An 8,484-nucleotide genomic window follows, 5' to 3' on the forward strand; every position below is an offset into this window, starting at 1 on the left:
GTTATTTGATACTGCTGAACACGATAAAACCTTATAAAATATAAGAATGTTTGTATATTAAGGCAAGGAATTGAAAAAAAAAAAATATATATATATATATATATATATATATATATATATATATATATATATATATCTACCATATATATTAATAATAATGGTTATTCTTTTTGCACAATCTGCCACTCGTATACTTCAAACAGAAAAGAAATAACTGAGCTTGGATCCTATAACTTAATCGGAGAAATTTCTTCAGTCAAAGTTGACTTTAGAATAAGACAAATTAATCTCAGATTAGACTTTATACAACACAAAATTCCAAGTTCAGCTAGAACGAGGATCAATTTAACCTCTGATCTAAGATTAAATGGTTTATACAATCGGCCCTAAGTGTAATAGTGAAAAAGGTGAAATATAAAAGTAGGAAAAAGTTTGTGTGATTTTATTAACATTTCCCTAAGTCAGATTTCACAGGCTTCCCACGTACTGTGCATGTTCGGATCCAGATACATACGCGAATGATTGTTTTCGTTAATGAAAGAGAGTAAATTTCACAGCAGAAGTAATTCATCTGACTACACTGTACAAAATTTCCACAGTTGGTGCATTGCCCAGATCATACTGTATAATGTTGGGCAATTAGTACGCAAGAAAGGGGTCCAAGAAAACCGTAAAACTAACATTACAGAAGATCACTAATGGTCCATTAATTCATTTGTGTTTGTTTCATATGTTAATATAATTTAATGAAACACTGAGTAAAATTCACAACAACAGTGTTCAATAGTATCGGTATAGGGATAAGCTTCCATTTGCCATGTTTTGTAGCTTTTTCTATCACTTATATTTTACAATGAAGAACACGTGTGTAAAATGTATTAACTAATAGCCTATTAATTACGTTATATTATATTTGTAATTAGAGCCCAGGGTTTGCTCACCAACCACTGGGATCAGGTCAGCTGTGTATAGCCTAGGCACAGAGTGTAGATCAACACCAGGCTGCAGAGCTGGTACAATCAGTTTCTGATTAATACAGTGAAGTACATTGACAGCCGAGTTGCGCTTTCAGTGCGTTTCCTTCATGCTATAGCTAACCGATTCTCAGATTGGTTGAAGCTGTCGACCTCTACGACAAATTTAATCGCACCATTACTTCATGAACAACTATCCACCAACCCCACCTTACCCACGATCAATTCAGGATTGCATATCAGTATATAAGGTAGTGACTATTCAGAAAGAAAGGAATCCTAAGCGTTTGAAAGTTAACACACTGATAGAATAGTTCGGAGTGAATATTTTCGAATGGAGTAAATACCGGTTAGTTAGTTAAGTTAGTTTGTTTAGTTAAGTTAGTTTAGTTAAGTTAGTTAAGTTAAGTTAGTTAGTTTAGTTTAGTTAAGTTAGTTAGTTTAGTTTAGTTAAGTTAGTTGAGTTTAGTAGTTTAATTAGTTTAGTTAAGTTAGTTAGTTGGTTAAGTTAGTTAAGTTAGTTAAATTAGTTTAGTTTAGCTTAGCTTAGTTTAGTTACTTAAGTTAGTTTAGTTAAGTTAGTTTAGTTTAGTTAAGTTAGTTTGGTTAGTTAAGTTAGTTTAGTTACTTTAGTTAAGTTAGTTTAGTTTAGTTAGTTTAGTTTAGGTTAGTTAGTTAGTTAGTTAAGTTAGTTTAAATTAGTTAAGTTAGTTAAGTTTACTTTAGTTAGTTAAGGTAGTTTAGTTTAGTTAGTTAAGTTAGTTTAGTTTAGGTAGTTAAGTTAGTTTAGTTAAATTAGTTTGGTTAGTTTAGTCTAGTTAAGTTAGTTTAGTCTAGTTAAGTTAGTTAAGTCAGTTAGTTAAGTTAGTTTAGTTTAGTTAGTTAAGTTAGTTTAGTTAGTTTAGTTAGTTAAGTTAGTTTAGTTAAGTTAGTTAAGTTAGTTTAGTTTATTTAGTTAAGTTAGTTTAGTTTAGTTAAGTTAGTTTAGTTTAGTTAAGTTAGTTTAGTTTAGTTAGTTAAGTTAGTTTAGTTTAGTTTAGTTAGTTTAATTAAGTTAGTTTAGTTAAGTTAGTTTAGTTTAGTTAAATTAGTTTAGTTAAGTTAGTTAGTTTAGTTAAGTTAGTTAGTTTAGTTAAGTTAGTTTAGTTTAGTTAGTTCAGTTAAGTTAGTTTAGTTAAGTCAGTTAAGTTAGTTTAGTTTAGTTAAGTTAGTTAAGTTTAGTTTAGTTAATTTAGTTGTTTAGTTTAGTTTAGGTTAGTTAGTTAGTTAGTTAGTTAGTTAGTTAGTTAGTTAGTGGGGTTTAAAAAGGGCGCGTCAGCTACAATGGCTATTTGCGCCCTTATTTAAAATTCTTCAAAAAACACAAACACAATACAGTAATCAGAATGCTTAAAAGAACTAAAAACAGTTGTCACGGTTAAAACGAGGCACACAAATGCAGTTTCAACAAGGTGATGCATAAAAATCATAAAAGTGAGCAGGTCTCAGACCCTAGCTAATATTTAAAAAGAAGCAATAATATAATAATGCATATGCCACCAGAAATACGGCATTTCATACTCAAAAGCTCACACAAAATGTAGTATTTCTATAAGACACTCAAAACAAAGCTTTTTTTTCTCTTCAAATTTATTTGCTGTTACACGATTACTCTTATTACTCTTCTGTAATGACTCGTGTACCAGATTTTGTATTTTTTTTTTTCAATTTCCTTTTTCTCTACAACAACAAATAAAAGTCACGGGACATAGTTTGAAGGGCTCTCAGATAGGAAATGAAACCATATTATAGAACTAGAAGGTTCAAATATAATTATGAACATAAAAACAATAGTAATATACGTTACAAGAGCGGTATGTTGACGTTTTCATGTTCGAGGAAAAGATTGAAAAAGCGAAACGTAGTTGAGCTTTTTTAATTTCCGAGAACATGAAAACAAACATACCGCTCGTGTATCGTACATTATTTTGTGCGAAGATCGTTTATTACATACCTGAAAGAGGAATTTCTAATTACTTGCAATGAAATCTCCATGTTGGTTTCTGTTTAATGACGCCAACTTCGGAACACCAAAATATTCTTCTTCAACATTGTTGCTATAAAATGTTTTCTGTGTTTACTATACTCCAGCAGGCCGTGATATACGTCTGTCTTTTTTCCCCCCAGTCTATAAATGCGAACTTAAAACAAACGGTAAGGTTATGTAATGATTTATTTTTCATTTTAATATTTTAACATTATTTATATAATATATTGCAGTAATAACATCGGCATCTGGAATTTTGTTGATTTTTTCACGGCTTCCTTAATGTTACTTGTATCAGGAATGCAATAAGTTTCGTGGAGTAGTAGACTTTACTTAATTTTTGCAAATATTTAAAAACAATAATTAACATTGCAATTTAGGTGAAATTGTAGTGGTAAGTTTCCAATTTATAATTATTACTATGTTAAATGTCTTTAAAAATAATATGTTAAAAGCCTAAAGCAGTCAAATGAATGTCGCGCTTAAGCGGTAAGAAGAGGGAAATTGTTATGTGTGTTACGTTGGGAATACTGAATGTGGTATTTCACACTTACCGCGTATTGGTTCTGTGCGGAAAACAAGCAAATACGCACGATCTCGCACAAAAAAGTGATTTTTTTTTATTTTTCACCAGTATGTCAACATAGTTTCTCCTCAAAGACGAACTCATACTTCTTCCTAATAACCTTTAAACTTAATATTGCGACTGTCGTGATATTCGCAACATGTAACAACATTATGTTAATTGTACGGAATCTGAAATCACAATGGTAGCAGTTCTCTGCAGAACAGAATCCGCAAGGAAGTCTTCAGAGCTTGTCTCACTGACACAGTTTCCGACATCAGGCTCAATACGGGAATTGTCTCTGTAATGTTACATCCGTAAAGTTACACAACACAGAATTGTACGCATTGTATTCTTCACCTGACTTAATTAGGATCATTAAATACAGACGTTTGAGATGGGCAGGGCATGTAGCACGTATGGGCGAATCCAGAAATGCATATTTTATTTATTTATTTATTTATTTATTTATTTACTTATTTATTTATTTATTTATTTATTTATTTATTTATTTACTTATTTATTTATTTATTTATTTATTTATTTATTTATTTATTTATTTATTTTGCTAATAATTGTAAAAAAATATAAAATATGCAGAGAAAATTTTAGCTCGCCCCTGAAAGAGTAGAACTCGTGCTCAGGGGCGGATTCCTGAATTAAAATTAATAATAATACAATTATAATTAATAATTATACAATACAATTTGCAATTATAGTATATAAATTTAAATTTACAATTTTTCAATTTTTATAAAATCCATACATAACTTTTTAAATGTAATACCAGAACTATTAGAATTGACAAGATTAGGATATTTAAATATAAATTTGTTATATATTCTTGGGCCTAAATTACTACTATGATTAAATACTGTAACAGTGTTGCATTTTGGTTCAAACAATCTTAAAGAATTCATACCTTTTGTTTCATAAATATGAGAATACAATTCAAAATTATTTCGATTTTTAATTAATACAATATGATAAATTTGTCTTACGTTAAGTACATTAAAGTCTAGAAACAAATTTTGAGATGGAAAATCAATAGGTTTATGAAGACATATTTTAATTATTTTCTTTTGTAATAAATAAAGTGGACTAAAACTGGATTTAAATGAGCTACCCCATCCTATAATTCCATACATAATTACCGATTGAAATAAAGTTAAAATATAGAGTGTTAGTTGGGAGACCGGAGGGAAAAAGATCTTTGAAGAGGCAGAGATGTAGATGGGAAAATAATATTAAAATGGATTTGAGGGAGGTGGGATATGATGGTAGAGACTGGATTAATCTTGCTCAGGATAGGGACCGATGGCGGGCTTATGTGAGGGCGGCAATGAACTGCCGGGTTCCTTAAAAGCGATAAGTACATCCTTATTGACATGTAAACTATTACACCCAACGATTCAAAATGTTTACAGCAATTATAGGCTTCTGTACTCATAATAAAAGTTATTGACACTTAACCCTTAAATTGGCGTCATCGTCTTCCTAACAAGTATTAGGCCGAGTGGCCTGTTACGGTCTCAAACTAGAATTTTTAGTCCATCTCTTCTTCGGACGATTCAGAGATCTTTTGCCATGAGGGTGGTAATGAAACAGTGCTTTTGGAATTCTGCATCGATCCATTCGTTCGAGATGACCCTTCCACTGAAGTTGATATTTGCTGATGAACTGCATAATGGGTTCTACTTGAAGTTCTTGCATTATGACGTCCTCATTTTTTTATGATCCCAGCGAGTATATCCAACTGTTGCTCTTATGAACCTCATCTCACTTGCTGTTATTCTACCGACATCTTTATTCTTCACAGTCCACGCTTCACAACCACAGCTTAATACTGGCTGTGCTAAGGTTTTATACAAGCCTATTCTTGTGTGTCTTTGTACTAGTGAAGGTTTCATGTTTTTATTAATGATCCCCATTGTTTTATTATATTTACATATTTTTCCAGCAATATCTACTTCCTCATAAGGTGATAGCGTACAGCCAAGGTAAGTGAAAGTATTTACTCTTTCTATTATTTTATTATTCAAATAGATTTTGCTTGGTACATGGAATTTCCCACAAAATGACATGATTTTTGTTTTTTTCAATATTAATTTCCATGTTATATTTTTCACTGACCAAATTTAAATTGTGTACTGAATATTGTAAATCATCTTCAGTTGACGCTATGAGAACTAGATCATCAGCGAAAAGTAAAGCATCAAGCTGCAAATTTCGATTAATTGGAATAAATCCATGGCGTGTCTGTCGCCAATCTTGAACGATTCTGTTTATATATATAATGAACAGAAGTGGTGAAAGACCACAGCCTTGTCATACTCCACTTTAAATGGGTCGCCATTGTGAAAGTCTATTGTTGCTTCGAATTGCTATGATGGTTGTTTTATATATGTTGTAAATATTTTGTATACTCTGTTGAGGTACTTGATCATCTGCCAAAATCTGAAGTAATTTATTCCGATTGACTTTATCAAAAGCCTTTTTGAAGTCAATGAATGCCATATGTGTTTCTAGATTAAATTCTCTATGTTTCTCAACCAGTAATTTCAATGCGAAATATCCATCACAACAGGATCTTCCTCGACGAAAACCATTTTGTTCTTCACTGATAATATTTTCGTAATACTCATTGAGTTTGTTTTTCAAAATATTTGCATAAATTTTATATTCTGTGTTCAATAAACTTATTCCTCTATAATTATCCGTAATTTTCAAATCTCCTCTTTTATGTACTACAGGGATTGCAATAGATTTAGTCCAACTTTTTGGATTTCCTTGTCCTTCCCATATCAAATTTAAACATCTCAAAAATCTTTGTACAAATTTATGGCTAGCATATTTGAATAATTCACTATTTATTAAATATTCTCCTGTAAATGTATTGTTTTTCAATTTAGCCAAGACCCTTTGTAGTTCATCCACAGAAATTAACTCCATTAAGGGATTAGCATAAAATGGAAGCGTGAGAGTTTGTGTTGATGTAGACCATAGTTGTTGAAAATACTGTAACCAATAGTCCTGACAAATAATATTTATTCTTAGATTATCTTGGCAAAACTTCATTTCTCACACTAGTTTATTAAACCGTGTCGGACTGTAAAGAAAACAACTGTCGCAATGTCCATTCTTTATATGTTGTACAATATTATACTGAAATTTTAATTTTCCTACCAATTTTCTTCTATTGTTCTATTAAAATTGTACGATATAGTCTATTAACATGTTGTATCCTATAGGATACTTTGCGAATTTAAGGGTTAAATGTCACAGCACTTATATATCACACATGTTAGAAGAAGTGATAAGAGAAAAGAAAGGACATGAAAGCACACAGTGTAGACCAATGGGAGATAAGTGTATAAGTTGTGGTCATCCTTAATTAAGGCCGGATGAGATTTTTTTTTCTCTTTCTCTCTTATGTAAAGTGTAAGAATATATTGTGAGGGCAGAAATAGTAATATGCGTTACAAGAGCGGTATGTTGATGTTTTCATGTTCGAGGAAAAGATTGAAAAAGCGAAACGTAGTTGAGCTTTTTTAATTTCCGAGAACATGAAAACATCAACATACCGCTCGTGTATCGTACATTATTTTGTGCGAAGATCGTTTATTACATACCTAAAAGAGGAATTTCTAATTAGTTGCAATGAAATCTCCATCTTGGTTTCTGTTCAATGACGGCAACTTTTAAAAACTAAAATATCTATCTTCAACATTGTTGCTATAAAATGTTTTCTGTGTTTACTATATTCCAGCAGGCCGTGATATACGTCTGTCTTTTTCCCCCAGTCTATAAATGCGAACTTAAAACAAACGGTAAGGTTATGTAATGATTTATTTTTCATTTTAATATTTTAACAAAATTATTTATATAACATATTGCAGTAATAACATCGGCATCTGGAATCTTGTTGATTTTTTTACGGCTTCCTTAATGTTACTTGAATTACAAATGCAGTGACTTTTGTGGTGTTGAAGAGTTTACTTAATTTTTGCAAATATTTAAAAACAATAATTAACAGTGCAATTTAGGTGAAATTGCAGTGGTAAGTTTCCAATTTATAATTATTACTATGTTAAACGTCTCTAAAAATAATATGTTAAAAGCCTAAAGCAGTAAAATGAATGTCGCGCTTAAGCGGTAAGAAGAGGGAAATTGTTATGTGTGTTACGTTGGGAATACTGAATGTGGTATTTCACACTTACCGCGTATTGGTTCTGTGCGGAAAACAAGCAAATACGCACGATCTGGCACAAAAGATTTTTTATGAGTAGGGACCAGGTTTTCTTGGTTTTTAAAAAGAACATTTTAGGTTTTTGGAATAGGTGAAATGAATTCTTTCAGGTTTTATTTCCAACTTGTGAAAGGGGTCGCAAAAACTGCCCGATCGTTAAAAACGTAGATGTAAAAAGATTTTTTATGTCTCATGAGTAGGGACCAAACCTACCAGCGAATTCTGTTGTAACGTATTGAAGAAAGCCCTATATTTGATAAGTAGATTTTCTTTATAACTCTTCACGACAGTTTCTAGTGAAGGAAAGTGGGAAAGTTGTTTATGTCCTGCATGATCCGCCTCATTTTAAACATATCCACAAACACTCTTATCTGGTCGACCATATGTCGCAACGTGCTGATGACATGTGATATCGGTCTTACCTTGTTGATATCCCATTTTTCCCTTTAGCTCTCCTAAAACTTTCTCTCTTCCAGAATCATACAGTATTATTTTACCAAAACTTTCGCCTTGTTTATTTGTAAAATGTCTTCTGATATTAAAATATTATGTGTAAAAAAGTGTAGCATAATACAGGGACATCATTTTATTTTTACTAACATTTTTAATATTAACGTGGCTATACCTTTGCATCAACACCGTTTGCTACCCCCTTCCACAACTGGAGTTC

Source organism: Periplaneta americana, chromosome 13, assembly GCF_040183065.1.
Source record: "Periplaneta americana isolate PAMFEO1 chromosome 13, P.americana_PAMFEO1_priV1, whole genome shotgun sequence".
NCBI lineage: Eukaryota > Metazoa > Arthropoda > Insecta > Blattodea > Blattidae > Periplaneta > Periplaneta americana.